The following is a 22808-nucleotide window of genomic DNA, read 5'->3' as shown; positions in this document are numbered from 1 at the left end:
ACACCCCTGAAGGACCTGGTTCTGGTGAACCGGGGGCATTGTACTACAGGGCACTACAGGACCTCTTCTTCATTAAGCCACTACTTTCAGGATCAGGAAATGTTGCTGACTTTCCTAATACATAGAAACAAACACAGAGAGTTAGACAATACAAGGAGACAAAGGAATATGCCCCAAATGAAAGAACAGAACAAAGACACAGCAGAAAAGCCAAATGAAATGGAGATAAGCAATATGCCTGATAAAGAAGTCAAAGTAATGGTCATAAACATACTGACTGAACTTGAAAACAGAAGTGGAGGAGCTCAGTGAAACCTTCAACAAAGAGATTAAAAATATAAAAAAAGAACCAACCAGAGATGAAGAACTCAATAACTGAAATTAAAAAAACAAAAACAAAAACACATTAAAGGGAATCAACAGCAGATTAGAGGATTCAGAAGAATGGATCAGTGATCTGGAAGACAGGGTAATGGAAAGGAACCAAGCTGAATGGCCAAATGAATAATAAAAAATGAGAATAAGTTAAAGGAACTCAGTGACATCATCAAGTGTGACAATATTTGCATTATAGGGATCCCAGAAGGATAAGAAAGAGAGAATGTGAAGAAAATGTATTTGAAGAAATAATAGCTGAAAACTTCCCAAATTTGGGAAAGGAAAGAAACATCCAGATCCAGGAAGCACAGAGAGCCCCCAACAAAATTAACCCTCAGAGGTCCACACCACAAAACATAATAATTAAAATGGCAAAAAGTAGTAATAAAGAGAGAATTTTAAAAGCAGCAAGAGAAAGGAAAAGAGTTCTATATAAAGAAAACCGCATAAGGCTGATTGTTCAGCAGAAATTTGGCAGGCCAGAAGAGAGTGGCATGATATATTCAAAGTGCTGAAAGGAAAAAAACCTGCAACCAACAATACTCTACCTGGTAAGCTTATCACTCAGAATAGAAGGACAATTAAAGAGTTTCCCAGACAAATAAAAGTTAAAGGAGTTCATCACCATTAAACCAGCCTTACAAAAAAGATGGAAGGAAATTCTTTGAGTGAAAAGAAAAGGCCATAATCAGGAGTAAGAAAATTATGAAAGGAAAAAAATTTATAGGTAAGTGCAAACATTAATAAAAGTAGTAGATTAATCACTATAAAACCAATATGGAGATTAAAGCACAAAAGCAGTTACATCATTTATATCTATAAAAATTAGTCAAGGGTGGGCGCCTGGGTGGCCCAGTCGGTTAAGTGTCTGCCTTCAGCTCACGTCATGATCCCTCTGTGGGGAGCCTGCTTCTCCCTCTCCCTCTGCCTGCCACTCACCCTGCTTGTGCATGCTCGCTCTCTCTGTCTCTCTCTGACCAATAAATAAATAAAACCCTTAAAAAAATAGTCAAGAGATTCACAAAATAAAAGGATGTAAAGTAAGACATCATATACAGAAAATGTGATGGGGGGGTTAAAATTTAATGATTTTAGAATGGGTTCAAATTTAAGTGACCATCAACTTAACAGAGACTGCTATATTCATGAGATGTTACATATGAACCCAAAGGTAACCACAAATCAAAAACCTATAATAGATACACAAAAAATAGGGAGAAAGGAATCCAAGCATATCACTAAAGAAAGCCTTCAAACCACATGGGAAGAGAGCAAGAGAAGGAGAAAGAAACAGAGAAGGACTATAAAAACAACCATAAAGCGAGTAACAGAATGGCAATAAGTACATACCTAGCAATAATGACTTTAAATGTAAATTGACTAAATGCTCTAATCAAAAAACATAGGGTGACCAAATGGATAAAAAAGCAAGACCCATCTATATGCTGCCTACAAGAGACTCACTTCAGACCTAAAGACACATGCAGATTGGAAGTGAAGAGATGGAGGGGCGCCTGGGTAGCTTAGATGGTTAAGCATCCAACTCTTGGTTTCAGCTCAGGTCATGATCTCAGGGCAGCAAGATCAAGCTCTGCGTTGGGCTCTGCACTCAGCAGGGAATATGTTTGAGATTCTTTCTCCCCCTCCTCCCCTCCCCTTCTGCTCTCTCACTCTCTCTCTAAAATAAATAAATAAATAAATAAATAAATAAATAAATAAATAAAATCTTAAAAAAAAAAGAAAATGAAGAGATGGAAAAAACATTTACAATGCAAATGGAAGTGAAAATAAAGCTAGGATAACACTACTTATATCAGAAAAAATAGACTTTAAAACAAAGAACAGGGGTGCCTGAGTGGCTCAGTCGTTAAGTGTCTGCCTTCGGCTCAGGTCATGATCCCGGGGTCCTGGGATCGAGCCCCGCATTGGGCTCCCTGCTCAGCGGGAAGCCTGCTTCTCCCTCTCTCACTCCCCCTGCTTGTGTTCCCTCTCTCGCTGTGTCCCTCTCTGCCAAATAAATAAATAAAAATCTTAAAAAAAAAAAAAAACAAAGAACATAACAAGAGACAAAGAAGGACACTACATAATGATAAAGGGAACAATCTTGTTGGATTTCTTCCATGCACCCAACATGGAAGCACCTAAATACATAAAGTAATATTAACAGACATAAAGGAAGTAATTGACAGTAATATAATAATAGTAGGGGACTTTAACACCCCACTTACATCAATGGATAGATCATCCAGACAGAAAACCAACAAGGAAACGGTGGCTTTAAATGACACATTGGACCAGATGGACATAACAGATATATTCAGAACATTCCACCCCAAAATAGCAAAATAAACATCCTTTTCAAGTACACATGGAATATTCTCCAGAATAGATCACATTAGGCCACCAAACAAGTCTCAATACATTTAAAAAGACTGAAATAATATCATGCATCTTTTTTTTAAGATTTATTTATTTATTTTAGAGAGAGAGAGTGCGCAGGAGGAGGGGCAGAAGAAGAGTGAGGGAATCCCAAGCAAACTCCCCGCTGAGTGCAGGCCTGATGCAGGGCTTGATCTCACAACCCCGAGATTGTGACCTGAGCTGAAATCAAGAGTCGGACTCTTAACCGACTGAGCCACCCAAGCGCCCATATTATGCATCTTTTCTGACCACAATGGTATAAAACTAGAAATTAATCACAAGAAAAAAATCTAGAAAGAACACAAATACAGGGAGGCTAAATAACATGCTACTAAGGAATTATGTTTTAGATGCAAGTCCTTTATTGGCTGTATCTGTAGTTAATACCTTCTCTTGTGCTGTGGCTTGGGTTTTCACTCTCTTAGGTATCATTTCATGAATGGAAGCTCCTTATTTTTTTTTTTTAAGATTTTATTTATTTTTTGACAGCGAGAGAGGAACACAAGCAGGGGGAGTGGGAGAGGGAGAAGCAGGCTTCCCGCTGAGCAGGGAGACCAATGTGGGGCTCGATCCCAGGACCCTGGGACCATGACTTGAGCCAAAGGCAGACATTTAATGAATGAGCCACCCAGGCACCCCTAAAAGTTCTTTAATATAGTCTAATTTATCAATTTTTTTATGGTTTTGCTTTTTGTACTATTTAAGAATTCTTTCTCTATCCTAAAGTTGTAAAAAATTCTTCTGTATTATCTTCCCAAACCTTATAGTTTTTTAATTAAAAACACATTATTTATGTTAACATGTAATGGGTTTATTATTAAAAATAAATTAATAAATATTTTTGACTTCCTGTTTTAATTTCTAATGTAGTAATTATTGATAAATATCACCCATATAAACAAAAGCTCTATGGGTCCTCACTGTATTAAGAGTGTAAAGGGATTTTGAGACCAAAACATTCAAGAACCACTGTCCTAGAGAAACTCTTGCATTGTGCACTAGAGGTAAGCATAAGAATTTTCATAGTAGCATTGTTCTAAATAGCCTGGAACTGGAAACAATTCAAATAGTCATCAACACTACAATACATAAATTAAGTGTTGAATATTGTTACAATGGAACAGTATACAGTGGCAAAAGTGAGCAAAGTATCCTACAAGACATGGATACTTATACTCAACAACATGGATAAATCTAACATAATATTGAGCAAAAGAAGCAAGATAAAAAATATCTATAGTATGATCCCATTTACATAAGTTCTATAATAGGTAAAATAAAACTTTAGATTTAAGGGATGCTGACATAGCTGATAAAATATACATTCATTGATAAATGCAGAAAAGCAATGAATAATTGCTATAAAAGTCAGAATAAAAATGTCTTTAAGCTGGCAGGGTAGAATAGGCTGGGAAGGTAGTGCTTCTGAGGAGCCTGCAAGGCTCTATATCTGGATCATAGTACTGGTCCTATAGGTGTTCATTTAGAATTATTCTTTAAACTCTACATATATGTTTTAATGTATTTTTTCTATATGTATTATATAGAGAGAACTTCTACATTTGAACTTCTACAAAGTTATCACATCTTTCAAAGAAATTTCACACATTTTAAATGTCATTTCACCTTACAATCACCCCTGTGGTTCCTATAAAAAACAAACAAACAAACAAAAACACAACACCTGTGTATATTAGTCAGACCTTCCCACCCAGAAAGGAAATAGTTTGTGCAAACTTGGTAATTTGAGGAGAGTTTAATAAAGGGACTATTTACAAAAGTGTGGGCTGGGTGTAAGGAACCCAAAAGTGATAATAAAATGCCCAAGTATTAGTAACTTAGGAATACCATTACCAGTCACAGGCTTGAAGGGGCAAGGAAAGAAAGCCATTACTAGAACCAGGAGATAGGGCTTTGTGAGGACCGCTGCTTAGCAGGAGCTCCGACCTCTAGTGGAAGGATGTAGCCAGCTCACAGTACAGTGATTTTTTAGAAGGGCATAAATACTCTGACCTTACTCTTCTTTCTTTCCTCTGTCTTTGCTCCCTTTTGTCAAACCCATCAGGAAACCAGAGGGCAAGAGAACCTATTGGTGCTGTGCATTTATGTCAACCTCCCACGGAACACAGCAGAAAGAAGGGTAGAAGGTAGACCTGGAATGATGAGAAGTTGGTCATATGTCCCCCGAACCTAAAATGTCAACCACCTCCATTGTTTTCCTTGTAAAGTAGCAGGCATGGGGAGGAAAAACGACCAAGTACATAACACACAGCTTGCATGATCCCTGCTTCTGGGGCAGGCCACAGGGTTTAAGCAGGTACTCAAGGCTACCTTCTATCTACCATTTCTGTTTTTCTTTTCTATCAGCACATTGGCTAATTTTTTTTTTTTTACCTCTCTCTGTGTGCCAGGCTGCAAGAAGAAAGATGCTTTTGCCTGCTTTTCTAAAGTAGGTTCAGAGAAACCTGAACATCATGCATGTGGGATATGAGGCATTGATAGTCTTGTCTGTATTAGGCGAATGCACTCTTCCAGTGAGCAGACTTGGCCATTGGGCCAAAGAGTGCTAAGAGGTTGTGCATTGAATCCCTGAGTTCTAAACAGAATCCTCCCTACCCCATCCCCATCATGCAGCAGCAAGGTAATTACTGTTGAGAAGGATATATCATCACCCCTTCTCTATATATTGGTTCTATGGCCTGAGGAACCCCTAATAATGAACAGGAGAAAGTCAACTTACATTACATTGGAACCATGTCTATTATGCTTCCAATTTTTCATATGAGGACACTGAAGCCAAGAGAATTTGAGATATTTACCTAAGGCTGCATAGTTAGTACAAGAGCAGAGAGTAAAAGCTCAGCCTCCTGACTTTAAGGCTAATTTGTTTCCCACACACTGAAGGACCACATCTGTGTCTTATCACTCTGCCAGGCGGACATGGAAAGTAGCAGTAACATAATGCTAGACTCCGATAAAGGTGACTCAGGGGAGGGAGAAACACATAGTAGCAGATGTCCTCTAAATATTAAGGCACCATGGGGAATAATAAGACATTTGTCATCCTGCTGTCTCATTGTGCCAAGCTACAGAATTGAAGATGTTTTTGCCCTGTGTTTTTCCAAAGTAGGACCTTTTCCAAAACACTGCAGTGTGATGACTACTCAAGTGCATTTTAATGTGTTTGCTAATGAATTTTCTTGGTATTGGAAAAAATACCATTTTTTTTTTGTAATGTCTCCTCTCCCATTCCCCCAATGGAGGAGTTCACATTGGTTTTTGTTTGTTTGTTTTTGTTGTTTTGTTTTTTAGTCACAGAGAAGTCTACTTAGTGAAGCAATAAGGCTATTGCTAATCTATAAAACACCATCAAAATGGATATTCTAGTGAACCCGTAGAGATTTCATGAATCATGCTAGGGAAGTTCATAAGTGATTCTGCATTTTAGGATTTCCATAGCCTTTCTGAGACTAATTAAACTGGTCCATAATTGAAGAAATGAGAATGAATTACCCAAAGTGGAAACTTTGTTTGTTTGTTTGTTTTTTTAAGATTTTATTTATTTATTCATGAGAGACAGAGAGAGAGAGAGAAGCAGAGGGAGAAGCAGGCTCCCAAGGAGCAGGGAGCCTGATGCGGCACTCGATCCCAGGACCCTGGGATCATGACCTGAGCTGAAGGCAGACGCCCAACCATCTGAGCCACCCAGGCGCCCTGGAAACTTGGTTTGTAAGAGTCGGTGTCTCTTCAACTTAGTGACTTGAAAATGGCAATCACTGTTTTATTGTTTTCATGATCTTTTTAATTTCTGGGTTTTAAGATAGAAATCACGTTGTCTCTCGAGCTAAGTTAGATGGAATGAAGAACTTTGTTACAAAACTTTGTTTAAAACAAAAGAGTAGAGGTTGGAAATAAATGGTTTATAAACACACTCCATTATAAGATGAGTGATGGGGCTTTAAATAACTTGGTCACATTAGTCAATGGTGGGTTGGCATGCCTTGCTAAGAAGCTTCCTGCAATCAATCAGTCAATCAATCAATGTTATAAATGAGTGCAAGATTTAGTCATCAGGAATATGTAATACAGCATTTTATTTAGGGCTTTCAGTGTTTTATATTAAAGGAGAAACTGGGCCCCTGGGTGGCTCAGTCCATTAAGCAGCTGTCTTCGGCCTCAGGTCATGATCTCAGGGTCCTGGGATCGAGCTCCACATCAGGCTCCCTGCTCAGCGGGGAGTCTGTTTCTCCGTCTCCCTCTGCCACGTCCTCCTGCTTGTGTTCTCTCTCTCTCTCCCTCTCTCAAGTAAATAAATAAATAAATAAATAAATAAACAAATAAATCTTTTTTTAAAAAAAAGGAGAAACTAACTGGTGGGGAGGAATGAAGTCCATTCTTAAGTTGGTGGGGAAAGATGTTTATGGATAGGACAATTTTTCACACATATCAGAGCATATAAGTTCAGTGGATGCCTTTTTTCCTCATCAGAAGTGAAAAAGCAGCCACCATTGAAAAAATAGTATTCATCATTTTTTAAGTGAAGTACACTAATCTTATGGTTCAATTTCATAAGTTTTGACAGTTGTACACACCCATGCAACTAGAACCTAAAGTTCCAGAAAGTTCCCTCACCCTCTTGTCCCCTTCTCATTAAACACCCTTCCTATTCACCAAGGCGACCACTTTCTGATTTCTATTACCATAGATCAGTTTCCTATTCTTGGACTTCATATAAATGGTGTCATACCATATATATTATTTTGTGTCTGGTTTCTTTCAGTCAACATGTGTCTAGATTCATTCATGATTTTGCATATATCAGTAGCTCATTCCTTTTATGACTAAATAGGAATTTCTCTGTATTTCTCTGTATGAATATATCACAATTTGTTTATCCATTTCTTGTTGATGGACATTTGTATTATTTTTCATTTTTAGCTATTATGAATACAACAGCTATGAGCATCTTATATAAGCCTTTTGGGGGACATATCATTTAATTTCTCTTGGGTATATACTTAGGAACAGAATTGATGGTCACATGGCAACTCTATGTTTAATCATTTGAGAAACTGCCAGACTGTTTTCCAAAGCAGCTGCATCATTTTACATTCCCACCAACAATGTGCACAGGTTCCAATATCTCCATATCCTTGCCAATACTGGTTTTCATATTTTTTTATTAAAGCCATCCTGGGGATGTGAAGTTCTATCTCACTGTAGTTTTGGTTTGCATTTCCCTAATGGCTAATGATGTTGAGCGTCTTTTCAAGAGCTTATTGGCCATTTTATATCTACTTTGGAGAAATGTCTATTATCTTAGTCTATTTGGGCTACTATAACAGAATACCATAGGCTGGGGGTTCATAAACAACAGAAATTATTTCTCATAGTTCGGAAATTGGGAAGTTCATGATCAAGGCACTGGGAGATTCAGCATCTGGAGAAAGCCTGCTTCCTGGTTCATAGATGGCAACCTTTTCACTGCATCCTCACATGGCAGAAGGGACAAGGGAGCCCTCTCCAGTCTCTCTACAGACCCTAATCCCTTTCATGGAGGCTCTGCTCTCATGGCCTAATCACTTCTCAAAGTCCCCACCTCCTCATACCATCACATTGGGGGAAGAGGTTTCCACATATGAATTTTAGAGGGACACAAATATTCAGTCTATAGCATCTACTAGGATCTTGGGCCCACTTTTATCTGGGTTGTCTTTTTATTGTTGAGTCCTAATTGATTTTTTAACATTGGTTAACTTGAAATGAGGAAGTCTGTTGTATCAAGCAAACCTCCTTCATTTGAAAATAACAGAAAATACAACCTGTACTAGCTTAAGTATAAATGGAATTTGTTGTATCACAGAACTGGAAGTTCTTGGGGATAGTTTTGGCCTCAAGAGTGGCCTGATCCAAGCCAAAAAAAAAAAGACAACAGGACCTGGTTTCTTCCTATCCATCTCCTGGCTCTGCTTATGCTGTGTAAGGACACTTCTTGGACACATTCTCCAATCAAAGCAGCAAGATAACTATAGCAGCTCCAGCCTATATTCTCCCAAGTTTAGGTGAACTAGGAAGAGCACTGCTTTTCTCCCAGCAGCTTTGGCCAAAGCCTAATGGGTCCTGACTGATTATAGACCATTCCAAATTGCAGTGCCCAGGGAAATGCAGACATTGATTGATTTAGGGGGAGACATAGGCCCCATTCCTGAAGCCAGGGTTAGAGCCCACCTAAAACTCTGGATTGCAAGTGGGGAGGAGGGAGTTCTCCAGGGAGAAATTAGAATACGTTTACCAAAAGAAGAGGAAAATAGATGTTGAGATGTCAAAAACTAGCACATGTTTACTACAGTGCTTTCCAATCATGGTCTGACTACAAGTTGACATGATTTGATCTAAGCAACTAAGACAGTTATGGCTACTGCATAAAATATTATTATTATTATTGATATAGGCATGTTGATAAAATTAGCCAGCAGTGAAATCATGAAGAAAATGACTACATTTGGAGTTAGAAGACCTTGTCTAAAGCCCTAGCTTTGCTGTTTGCTAATGCTATGACCTTGGAAAAATCACTTAACCTTCTAAACCAGATTTTTCTAGGCCATAAAAAAGGGATTACCTTAAAGTATAATTCCGGCATCATAGGGTGGCTTTAGAAATATAAATACATGAAAGTGCCCGACACATAAAGGGTACTTATTCTGAAATCCTGGGTCATAACCTTTTGTCTTCCATGTGTCCCCACCCCAGAGCAACTTCCTTCCCAGCCAGTGTTTGCTTTCCTGATGGGACCTGAGAGATTTCTCCAGAAAATCTTTGGATCTATTGCCTTATTGAACCCCAAACTGTACCCTCAGCTATGTGATTAGAGCATGATTCTCTCAACTCTAAGAATGATTTCTGGTTGGAATGCCATTGTGGTATGGTGAGCCAGACACAGACTCAACAAATATTCCTAAAATTTGTATGGAACCACAAAAGACCCCAAATAGCCAAAGCAATCTTGAAAAAGAAAAGCAAAGCTGGAGGCATCATAATTCTGGACTTCACATTATATTACAAAGCTGTAGTAATCAAAACACAAAAAATAGACACACAGATCAATGGAACAGAATAGAAAATCTGGGGACGCCTGGGTGGCTCAGTCAATCACGCAGGCTGACTCTTGATTTAGGCTCAGGTCATAATCTCAGGGTCCTGGGATCGAGCCCCACATCAGCCTCTGTGCTCAGCAGGGAGTCTGCTTGAGGATTCTCTCTCTCCCTCTCCCTTTGCCTCTCCCCCAACTCATGCTCGCACTCTCTCTCTCTCTCTAAAATCAATAAATAAATCTTAATTAAAAAAAAAAAAGAATAGAGAATCCAGAAATAAACCCACAATTAATATGGTCAATTAATCTTTGACAAAGCAGGAAAGAATATCCAATGGGAAAAAGACAGTCTCTTCAACAAGTGCCTTTGGGAAAACTGGACAGCAATATACAAAAGAATGAATACTGGACCACTTTTGCACACCATACACAAAAATAAACTCAAAATGGACTAAAGACTTAAATATGAGACCTGAAACCATAAAAATCCTAGAAAAGAGCTCAGGCAGTAATTTCTCTGACATCGGCCACAGCAACTTTTTTCTAGGTAAGTCCCCACTATCCCTTGTTAAGGGAAACAAAAATAAAAATAAACTACTGGGACTACATCAAAACAAAAAGCTTCCACACAGGAAAGGAAACAATCAACAAAACTAAAAGGCAACCTACAGAATGGGAGAAGATATTTGCAGATGACATATCCAATAAAGGGTTAGTATCCAAAATACATAAAGAACTTATAAAACACAACACCCAAAAAACAAATAATCCAATTAAAAATGGGCAGAAGGCATGAACAGACATTTCTCCAAAGAAGACATGCCAAAGGCCAACAGACACATGAAAAGATGCTCATCATCACTCTTCCGCAGGGAAATGCAAATCAAAACTACAATGAGATATCACCTCACACCTGTCAGAATGGCTTAAATCAAAAACACAAGAAACAACAGGTGTTGGTGAGGATGTGAAGACAGGGGAGCCATCCCATACTGTTGGTGGGAAAGCAAACTGGCCTAGCCACTCTGGAAAACAGTATGGAGGTTTCTCAAAAAGTTAAAAATAGAACTATCATATGATCCAGCAATCACACCATTGGGTATTTACCCAAATAATACAAAAACACTAAATCAAAGGGATACATGAACCCCTATGTTTACAGCAGCATTATTTACAATAGCCAAACTATGGAAACAGCCCAAGTGTTCACTGATTGATGAATGGATAAAGAAGAGGTGCTCTCTCTCTCTCTCTCTCTCTCTCTATATATATATATAAAATGGAATATTATTCAGCCATAAAAAGAATGAAATCTTGCCATTTGTAACAACATGGATAGATCTAGAGGGTATAATGCTAAGTGAAATAAGTCAGTCAGAGAGAGACAAATAGCATATGATTTCACTCATATGTGGAATTTAAGAAACAAATAAGCCAAGGGGAAAAGAGAGAGAGGAAACCAAGAAACAGACTCTTAACTATAGAGAACAAGCTGATGGTTACCAGAGGGGAGGTGGGTGGAGGGATGAGGGAAATAGGTGATGGGGATTAAGGAGTGCACTTGTTGTCATGAACATGGGGTGATTAAAATAAAAACTTAAAGAACAACAATAACAACAACAAAAAGGAGTCCCATGTCGTATAACAGTGGTCATACTCAAGTATCTCTGCCATACTCAGTCTTTGGCTGAGGACTGCCTGGGAAAATGCTTATACCTCAGATGCTGGGGTGGATCCAGAAGGTGCTCCAGCTGGAAACTCTCAGCTCTCTGCACTCCTTGAAGCAGGTTCTTTCTTGAAAAGAAGTGTGAGTGACACACCCTATGAGGCCACAAGCCCTGACATCCATCTGGCCATTCTGCTCATGCCTAGAATCATACTCACAGAAGGGAGGTCAAGTGCTATTGTGCTCCACACAAATGCCTTGGCTTCCTTTATGATTCCCTTGTGTGAACTCTTAGTCATTCTATCCTTTAGATTTCTTCTTTTCGACGTATTTCCTCTGCCTGGAATGCTTTTCCTTTAGACACTCTGATGACTTGCTCCCTTGTCTCTCTCGGATCTCTCTGCTCACAGGTGACCCTAGTGACACCTCAGTTCTTCTCTAATTACAACAGCAACCCCCTTGCAAGCCTCATTCCTCCTCCTGGCTTGATTTTTCCCCCTAGCACTTGCCCCATAGGACTAAAAAAGTTTCTTTCTATATCACGTGTCTTCTTTGATCAGAATATAATTGATGTCAAGTCAGGAAATTTTGTCTGCTGCTCTACCCCTAGTGCCTACAATAGTGACCGGCACCTAGCAAATGCCATTAAGTGTATGTCAAAGGAAAGAAAGAAAGAAAGAAGGAATAAAACTGATGTAACCACACAAATCATCTAAAAGTTGGTAGATACCACTAAACCTTTCTCTTTCTGATGCAAATTTCATATCTAAGATCACTTAACATTTCAATGAAGGTCAAGCATCTAACTTCTTGCAAGTCGAGACACTTGCAAAACTGTATCATTAAAATTCGGGACTATAAATGAAGAAGAAAAAACACATTAACTACTTTCTTGCATTGGTACCATGTTACATGCTTTCACATATGTTATTTCACTTACTTCTCCCAATACTATTTTTGAAATAGGGGTTCTCATCCCTACTTTATGGGCAAGGAGACTAAAGTCCAAAGAAAGTGCCCAACATCACATACACAACTGGAAGTGTGGAATTTAAATTCCAGATTTGCCTGATAGCAACAAACAAAAGACAGATTTTAATGCTAAATGAGGGGAAAGTGGCCTGGGTGCTTGGGTGACTCAGTCAGTTTAGTGTCCAACTCTTGATTTCGGCTCAGGTCATGCGTGATCTCAGGGTCGTGGTCATGATCTCAGGGTCGTGAGATTGAGCCCTCTATCGGGCTCTGCACTCAAGTGCGAGGTCTGCCTGAGATCCTCTCCCTCTGCTCCCCCCGCTCACGTGCACTCTCTCTCAAATAAATAAATAAATAAATCTTTAAAAAAAATAAATGAGGGGAAAGTGGCCAAATTCCCTCAAAGTTGCCAGTAAAAATAAGAGTAAAATTAAAGAGTGCTGTTCAAGGGGACAGTTACTTTTACTATGCATGAGCTTCAATGCTCAGTATCACAGTTAGTCCAAGGGAGATACCATCTTCTTACATTGGGTTTGTTTTTCCTTTATAGACTGTTAAAGACTGAATGTTTGTGTCCCCACAAAATGTGTATGTTGAAGCCCTAACCCCCAGTGTAATGGTATTAGGAAGTAGAGCCTTTGGGAGGTAATTAGGTTTGGATGAAGTAGGGAAGGTAGAGCCCCATGATTGGATTAATACTCTTAGAAAAAGTAGAAGAATGATCAGTGCACCAGCTCCCTGAGCCATGTGAGGACACAGCAAGAAGGGGGCCATGTGCAAGCCAGAAGGAGACCTCTCACCAGGAGCTGAACTGGCTTGTTATTTGATCTTGGACTTTCAGCCTCCAGAACCGTGAGAAATAAATCTCTGTTGTTGAAGCCCCCCAGTCCATGGTATCTTATTCTAGCAGCACTAGCAGAACAAGATCAAGTCTCAGAAACACATAGCCACATAGCATCGGAAACACTCCCTTAGAAGAAAGAGCTGTTCTTACGGCAGAATGCTGCTTGGTAAAAATAGAAAGACTGACGGAATATGAAAACCTTCAGTCGATGCTAAATCTAATAGATTAATATTGGATGAGGAAAAGAATATTTACATAGTTCAAAGAAATCTTCCTATAAATCACTTATTAATTACAAAGAAAATAGTATTTTGACAGTGGAGAAATCTGGCAGATGCCAGCCACCTCAACCAGTGATTCAAATCGGCATCACCACCATTAAGACAAACCAGTATTTTATAAGATTTTTTTAAAGATTTTATTTATTTATTTGAGAGAGAGAGCGTGTGCAAAAGAGCACAAGAGGAGCAGGCAGAGGGAGAAGCAGGCTTCCCACTGAGCAGGGAGTCAGCCATGGGTCTTGATCCCAGGATCCCGGGATCATGACCTGAGCTGAAGGCAGACGCTTAACCGACTGAGCCACCCAAGCGACCCAAGACAAACCAATATTGTTTGGTTTGACACACTGAAAGAGCACAATACCACTTCTGTGAAGTTATTGCCAAAAAACATATAACCTGAATGTAATCATGACGCAAGTCAGACAAATCCAAGTTGAAGGACATTCTACCAAATAACTGTCTTGTGTTTTTTTTTTTTTTAATGTCAAATTAGAGAAAATCAAAGAAAGGCTGAGAAACTGTTCCAGATTAAAGAGACATGACAACTACATGGATGCATGATCTGAAACTGGATTCTGGCTTGGGAAAATAAAATAGCTATAAAGGACATCATTGGGGCAATTAATGGAATTTGCACATGAACCATGAATTGGATAATAGTATCATATCAATGGCAAATTTCTTTTCTTGATCATTTTGCTGTGGTTATATAAGAGAATATCTTTTTCTCAGCCAGTATTCTGAAGTGTTTAGGGGTCTCCTAGCACATGACATCCCCAGTTTACTCTCAAAAGTTTCAGAAAAAAAAAGAAGTCATATACACATACCATATATAGAGAGAGAGAATGATAAAGCAAAGGGGCCTAACTGTAAACAGTTGGTGATGCTGTGTAAAGGGCATACAGGATTCCTTATATTATTCTTACAAATTTCTTCTAAATACGAAATCATTTCAAAACTAAAAGTTACAAAAGTGTGCTTTTAATCTCAAACAAAGACCTTCTCTAGATGTTAATTTGGGGGCTGGGGAAACATTTCAGGTAATTACCATAGATTTTTCTTTCAAGCGTTTGAATTATTTTGCAAATCAAAATAAGAAACTCAGGAGAGTTCCAGAAATGCATAACTCTAATTTCTATTGGAAATGTAATCTACTCTTTTTCTCTAAGTGCTCATCAGACATTGCCTGAGTACTGGTCATTTTGTCAGAAGTGGTTGTTTGCAATGAGCCCTTTTGAAAACAGAACATTTTATGAATCCAATTTCATAAATGGAAACAAAATGTATGCAAACAATAAAGGCTGAAAGAAACAATGAATCTACTCAAAATAATTTCAAAAGACTTGGCCTCATTTTCTTAATCTTGATGTTCATTTTATAAACATTCTGTACAGGAAGCTGAGTGACAACAGGATTGTTTAGGGAAAAGAAAGTAGGTATTTATTTTCTTATAAAGTATTTATAAATTAGACATCACACGAGGCTACTGTTTCTTCAGTTTCTTCATTTATCAGTTTTCTAAATTACCTTTTCCACTCTCTATTTCTCCACATTAGACTGTCCACCAGTGTTTACTGGGCACCTTCTAGGTGTTGTAAAAATACAAAAGAAGGCTGGGACCTGGGTCTCGGTAGCAGAGACTGCTAGTTGCCTGTTCAACATCCATTTCTTTCTCTAATAAATCACCTTTATTGTCGGGTGAATCAGTGTCCTCAGCTATAAAATATTTCCCAGCCTTCCTTGTAGATGTGGTGGCCAACGAGCCATAAACAGAAGTTATAAGGTGAGGCTTCTGGAAAAGGTTTGAAGAATTTGACTGGGAGGCCAACGCTTTCTCCTTACCCCTTTCCGCCATCTTGCCTGGAACACAAATATGACGACTGGACTTCAAGAAGTCATCTTGTGAACACAACAGTAAGGCCTACACTGCGGGGGGTGGCGAAGGGAAGAGCTAAATGAGGCTAGGACCATGAGACTCTCAGGGTCCACATTATCACCTGGCCTGCTTTCTCGGGACTCCTTTTAAGTGAGAGAAAAATCAGCTTCTACCTTATTGAAGCCATCATGGCACTGGATCTCTGTAGCAGCTGAATGCAATTCTTAAATGATATAATCCCTGATTTCAAGAGCTAAATGAGAAGAGAAGACTAGTGCACCCAGAGCACGTGGAGAACACCTCTAGGTGGTGTTGTTAGGAGTCAGCATAGGCAGAAAAAGGAAGAGCTTTAGAATCATTTACTCCAGTAGTTCAGTCCTCAGCTTGGCGTTTTAGGGCATGTCACCTGGGGCAAATTATCTACCCTTTCTGACCCTTGGTTTCCTCTTTAAAAAGTGAGGATGACAATAATTACCTTGTATAGTTGTAATGAGGAGTAGAGATAATGGGCCTGGCACTTAATAGGTTCTCAAAAAATGATGGTCGTAATTTATAACGTAGACAACCTCACAGAAGGATGAAATCTATATGCACTGAAATTGTCAGGAAAGCCTCAGAGAATAAGTGGGATTTTACTGGCAGTGAAGGATGGAAATGTTCAGAGTGGCTGAAAGGGAAAGGTGTTCCAGGGATAAAGGGAAAGGCAAGGTGAAGCATAGGTGAAGATATGGGCATTGGCTGAAGAGAGCACAGTTGAGAGTTATAAGGAGATCAATATAACTGATACTGTAGAGTTGAGGAAAATAGAGCAGCACAGATGGGGTGGGACCAGGGTAGCAGAGAGGGGCTGGGATCAGGTGGAAAGCCAAAGAGATGTGTGTGTTAATATGAAAGAGCACAGGAGAATCCATCAATTTTATACAAAAGGAGTGATCAGAACAGACATCATAAAAGCCCACTGCACTAAGGTGTTCAGTTATCCTAAGTGATTTTCTTTCGGAACAAGCAACAAGGAAATGAGTCGGAGTGCCAAATGGAAGGTGAATGTCTAATCCAAAAAAGTAGCCATTAATTTAATGGAAAGATTGCCTAATAGCAAACATTAATCTAGTTGTTAGAAAGGTGCTGTTGAGTCCATACAGCCACACAGCTTTCTTCCTGTGGTTTTTATATAAAATGAACTTTTGGCATTTGACAAAGGTGGTTTTCACTAAAAAAAAATTAATCAGGCCAAGCAGACAAAATGTTTCCTTGTGCAAACCATAAAGCACCAGCAGGAACTTGCCCATTTTGATTCTAATGGTATCTTTTTCTCTATCCCATTTGAAAAATCTGCTTAGTAATGCCATTTGTTTCCGGCAAATATTTCTGAACTTTCTCAAGGTAAAAGTTAAGAGGTCCATTAACCAATCCCTCCACTCTTTGGTTTTCACAGAATCACCAAAAGAATCACCAAATGATTGTGGCTTTTCCTAGATGTTACGGATGCAAACTGGTAAGCTACACCAATTGTCAGATTCTTACAGGCCTGTAGTTCCCAAAGAGAGCCCACCCACAAGTCCCAATTTGAGAAGTCTTCTCTTCCTTCTCAGAGTCTGAACTAGAGTAGGTAATAGGAACTATAAACAAATGGGTAGGAAGCTTGGCTTGAGTAATCACATCTCTGCGCTGTCATGCAAAAAAGCGTGAACTTAGAGTGAAAAGACTTGACTTTGAGTCCTGACTCTGCAGGCAAGATGGGAGATATTGGGCAAGTCAGATTTCCTGACCCTCAGGGTCCTCTCCTATAACATAAGGTTATAGCCCTTTCCTACTTCAAGAATTCCTTCCTTAGGAGAACTACATAAAATAATGCCTGAACATGCTCTGTAATTCTTAAAGAATTGCAAATGTGTGATGGTTTCAGTAGGAACTTAGAGTGCCTATCCACCATGTTCCTTTCTTTGGGAAGAGTCCCCATCATGCCCTTCCACAGGTGAACCCAGGAAGCCATATTTGAAATAATCATCATGATGATAATTTAAAAAACAGGAGCCACAGTTTGGGATGATGAAAAAGCTCTAAGGATGGATAGTGGTTATGGTGACACAACAGTGTGAATATACTTAATGCCACTGAATTGTACCCTTAAAAATGGTTAAAATGGTAAATTTTATGTTATGCATATTTTTCCATAATACAAAACTTAAAAAAAAACTAAGAGCCAACACATATTGAGGACTTCTTATATTCCTTGACAAGGGATATTTTATTTCATCTTCCCAATAACCTCATGCAGTAGGTGCCACTGTTACATACAGACGGGCAAATAGAGACACAGGGAAGCCAAGGAATGGACCCAAGGCTACATGGCTAGTATGGGGTAGGGTTTGATTTGAATCTAGGCAGATGTCAGAGCCTTTCCTCCACCCTCTCCACCAATCAGAGGAAAGCACAAATCACAAAGTCTGGGGAGCCTAGCTAATCATATTCTTGCTTAGGAATTTGATAAAAGAGATACAAAAATTTTGACCAGATAATGGTTGGCTCTGGACTCTTCTGACAGAGACCTGGTGTCTCTGGCTCCAAGGCAAGTCAAAGTCCTGTGTGAGTCAAAGCTATAAGGAAACCAGGAGCAGGCAGGGAAAGGCAAGCTAAAGAAAACAAGAGACCAGAGAGGGAAAATGAGGAGTTCTGGATAACTTTCCAATTCCTACGTGTGCCTTGCATTTTGTATCTATATGTTTATCAATAAAACTTCTTTGACTTAGGCTGCTCCAATGAGCTATATAATTTGCAACTAAATGAGTTCTAATTTTTCTAATAAAGTATTTCAAGAGTAAAGAGAAGCTGTGTATGCAAAAATAACTAGAGCATTGCTTTTATAATAATTAAACATTGGAAAGAACTGAGCCACCCAACAGCTAGGAAATAATAAATCACACAATGGCCAGTCAATGGAATATTATGTAATCACGAAAATGCACAAACAGAAAAACTGTATATGAGTGGAATGATTACAATAGGGAAAAAAAAATATAGCCACCTTGGTGGCTCAGTCAGTTAAACATCTGTCTGCCTTCGACTCAGGTCATGATCCCAGAGTTCTGGGATCAAGCCCTGTTTTGGGCTCCCTGCTCAGTGGGGAGCCTGCTTCTCCCTCTCCTCCCTGCTCATGCTCTCTTCACTATCTCTGTCTTTCTCTCTCTCAAATAAATAAATAAAATCTTTTTTAAAAAATTGGGAAAATATATTGAAAGCCGTGATGGTAGGAAAGAAGTATGTTGTATGTGCGTTTCTAAGTGTGTGTGTGTGTGTGTGTTCTATATTGTTAAAAAATTGCATTAAAATTTTCCCCCTCTTCAGCCAGCTTCATTTCAGTATTCCTCTAAATCAAATTTAATCTACACTGAGATCTCACTCCCATAACATTTAATTTTCATAATCATTGGGGTTTCTTCCCTCTCTGTGCAATCAGGCATTCAGAAAGCCAGGGGATGTGCTAGTTAGTCACAGTGGTCACCAGTTGATACTGTTCCTTCTGCTCCCTAATGATGCTTTCAAGCATCATCTTCCAATATCCATCAAGTCTGGGTAGACTTAAGGATGAACTGCTCAGCCATTCACTCCACCAATCTCAGATACTGCGTTCTGCTCACCAAGCCACAATCCATAAAGTCCAGCTTCCTTGTCTCATACCTGCTCTCTTTCCCACTCTTTCCCGGTTCCTCTTGTTGCCTGTCCTAAAACTTTGCTTTCCATTTTCTTGCTTTTTTTTTTAAATAAGAACTTTATTGCTAGGATTTACATACCATCCCATTCACCCATTTAAAGCATACAACTCAATGGTTTTCAGTATATACATAGAATTGTTCAGCTACCACCATAGTCAATTTTAGAACATTTTTATCATCCCCCAAAGAAATCCCCTACCCATTATCAGTCATTCCCCATTTTTCTCCAGCTCCCCTACTCCCTGAAGCCCTAGACACAAAAATCACATTAAATTGTTGAGAAAAGTTAGAGGGCTCTTAAAAATCCCCTCTCTTAAAATATTTGATAGAATAATCTAGTTTCCTAACTGGAAGTAATTTTAGAAGTCATTTAGTATAATTTTTCATTTCTCACCTTCTAAACACTTTTAGTGACAAGGAGCTCTCTGCCCTCCAGTATAAAGTAACTGCAAAGTGGCTGCCCGCACTCTTGCTTGAACACCTCTGGGAACAGAAGTGTCAAAGTGTCTTGGGTTGACTTATTACAAAGTTCTCCCTCATGTTTGTTTGCTTTAGTTGCCACACAATTGTACGTTAGTTTCAGGTGTATAACACAGTGATTTGACAAGTGTATACACTATGCTATGTTCACAAGTGTAGCTACCACCTGTCACTTTATCATGTTCCTACAATATCATTGACTATATTCCTCATGCTGTGCCTTTTATTCCCATTACGTATTCATTCCATAACTGGAAGCCTGTATCTCCCACTGCCCTTCACCCATTTTGCCCCTCCTCTAACGCCCTCCTCTCTGGCAACCATCAGTTTGTTCCCTCACGTTTTTTCTGTAGTTTTCCCCCTTTCATTCTAGTCCTCTTGGGGTCAAGTCTATCCCGTCTTCCCCCCTGATATTTCCATTTATCACTGCAACAGACAATTGCTCTGAAAGACAATCACTCATCACAGCTCCCTCTCCACTGGAAAAATACTTGAAAATTCATTCTTGGAGCATCTTGGACCACAAGCCTCTCTGTGGGCAGAAAATGATGACCAGTGTCACAGGGAAAAAGCAGACACGCATGCATGCGCGCACACGCACACACACACACACGCACCTGTGCATACACGAACAGAAGGATGAAAAGAGAAGAGCACCAGAAGAGAGCAGGGGCCAATTGCAAATGGAAAACCCAGCAAAGGGGTCATGGGAAAACAGCCCTGACTGTGCGAAGTGAAGATGGACTCCCTGGGGCACCTGGGTGGCTCAGTTGGTTAAGCGGCTGCCTTCAGCTCAGGTCATGATCCCAGGGTCCTGGGATCGAGTCCCGCATCGGGCTCCCTGCTCGGCGGGAAGTCTGCTTCTCCCTCCCCCACTCCCCTGGCTTGTGTTCCCTCTCTCGCTATCTCTCTCTCTGTCAAATAAATAAAAATAAATCTAAAAAAAAAAAAAAAAAAAAAAAAAGACGGACTCCCCATCCCCCAGCAGATCTTTTTTCTTTCTGTCTCTGGAATAGGTGATACTATAACCATAGCTGTGTTATGTCTTAGCATACCAGACGCCCATGGAATCAAAACAAATGAAAAGACTGCTTAAGCTAGTTTGGAAAAAATAGGTGGTTTGGATAAACTGACTAGTCAATCTCCCATGTAAAGCTGTTAGCAGGCTATCTGGGAGAATGCTGGGGTAAGATGCTGCCCCACAGGGATAACCTTTTGTTCTAACCAGCATCATCAGCATATTTTGGATAGGAAAAGATAACTTTCAGCTACTGCAATGACAAAGAGGAAGGGGACACAGGAGCACTCTAGGAAACATAAGATATTCAAAAGTCTTGGAAAAAATTAGACAAAAAACAAAAAAGCAAAAATACGGACAATATACCTAGCCACCCAGCTTGAGGAGACCCTCAGTCATGAACACATTTTACACATATGTACCCATCCCCACATACATCGTAAGAGGATAAATCCAAATGTTTGCTCTCTTTGGAATTTTCATGGCAAATCTGAGTTTAGGCAAAAGCGAAGACCTCTCTGGATCTAAACAATCTTAGGAGGCAGCCATTTCTCCCCATTTCAGCCAATGCTGCTCCTATATTTGTCTGAGCCCCTCATAATTGGGCACCAGAATTCATTCTTCTTATTCCTGAAATTTAAATCACCACTAGATCTTCCTATCCAATCTAACTTTCCCTGTAATGTAAGTACCTCTTTTGGGCTCCTGTGCTTTTAGTAATAAAGCATCGCCCAACAGCAGTAATTAAAAGATGTTCAGAAGTTGGAAAGTAAGAAGAGAGTAATATAAACACAATAAAGAAATGCCTGTTACTCTCGTATGATTTCTCTGAGACCGAGGGCTAAGGATCCTTCTAGCTTTCAAGGGTATGTATTAAAGAAAGACTGTATTCAAGGTACCGCAATCTTTGCTCACAAGAGTGAAAAAAGACAGTGCTACTCAGGGATGGCTGTAGAACTTACTTACTGATGAGTAATGGGTCATTTTTAAAGCATTTGAAAGCATCAGCCTTCAAGAGGTTTCTATCTGGGCATCGTGGGTCAGCACACATTTGCTAACGCACATACCAAGCGATGAGGACTGAAAGCAGGTTTTTCCAACCACTGCAGACAAGCAGAGCCATGCAAATGAGGACATTCATCAAGGTCACTTTTTCTTCAGATGTCCCAGTTTCAGGATCACAGAATTTACCAGTTTTAACGCCTGACAACACCCAGCATTCCACTTTCCTTCCTCAATAAAAGGACGTGTAAGAACCACCAGACTAGGCTTGACAGGTGCGCATCTGGGAAAATGATTACAGTCGTTGCCCTCCTGCACTTAGAACCTGTATTATAATCCAGCTCTTAATCAGACTGGATTCTGCTACAGCTTAAATTACCAGGCATCCCTTCCAAGCCACCCCAGTGAAACCTGTGTGACCCACTGGATTAAAATTCATTTGACATGTGGCAGCACCCAAAAAGGAGAGTGCCTGCCGCAGGAGGGAAATGCAGGGCACGAGGCAGGAGTACACAAAGTCAGTAACACATTTTCAGAAAGTGGGGGCTTGGGGGGAGAGGGAAGAGAAAGAAACAAAAGGCCCCAATAATTTAATGGCAAGGCTGGAAGAGAGCATTTACAGCTATTCCAGGACTCTCCAACAGAAAGCTTTCCCTGGATGCACTGTCGTTCCTAATACTGACATAGCTCTCAGGCGACAGCTCTGACTTGTACACACGATCACGATGCCTTTCACACAGCATGAGGAGAGCATACCAGAAGGCTCAAGAGGCATCTGGACAGTGCACAGCAAAACGAGCTGACACCCCTCTGGAAAACTCCATTAAAACACACCATTGGCTGGGGCGCCTGGGTGGCTCAGTCTTAAGCATCTGCCTTCTGCTCAGGTCATGATCCCAGGGTCCTGGGATCGAGCTCCACACCGGGCTCCCTGCTCAGCGGGAAGCCTGCTTCTCCTGCTCCCACTCCCCCTGCTGGTGTTCCCTCTCTCGTTGTGTCTCTCTCTTTGTCAAATAAATAAATAAAACATTTAAAACACACACACACACACACCATTGGTCTATTAC

At 39.8% G+C, this 22808-nt stretch overlaps 2 long non-coding RNA genes across 5 annotated transcripts in view; both read right to left on the bottom strand.

Annotated features, from left to right (window-relative positions):
• LOC144381919 (uncharacterized) overlaps positions 1–22808 on the bottom strand; it is a 436617-nt gene that overhangs the window by 204155 nt on the left and 209654 nt on the right. The window lies entirely within an intron of this gene.
• LOC118546969 (uncharacterized) overlaps positions 1–22808 on the bottom strand; it is a 72413-nt gene that overhangs the window by 21218 nt on the left and 28387 nt on the right. The gene's annotated exons all lie outside the window — the stretch shown is intronic.

This window comes from Halichoerus grypus, chromosome 5, assembly GCF_964656455.1.
Source record: "Halichoerus grypus chromosome 5, mHalGry1.hap1.1, whole genome shotgun sequence".
Taxonomy (NCBI): domain Eukaryota; kingdom Metazoa; phylum Chordata; class Mammalia; order Carnivora; family Phocidae; genus Halichoerus; species Halichoerus grypus.
Note: the sequence above shows the minus strand (reverse complement) of the source record. Positions and strands in the feature narration are given on the sequence as shown.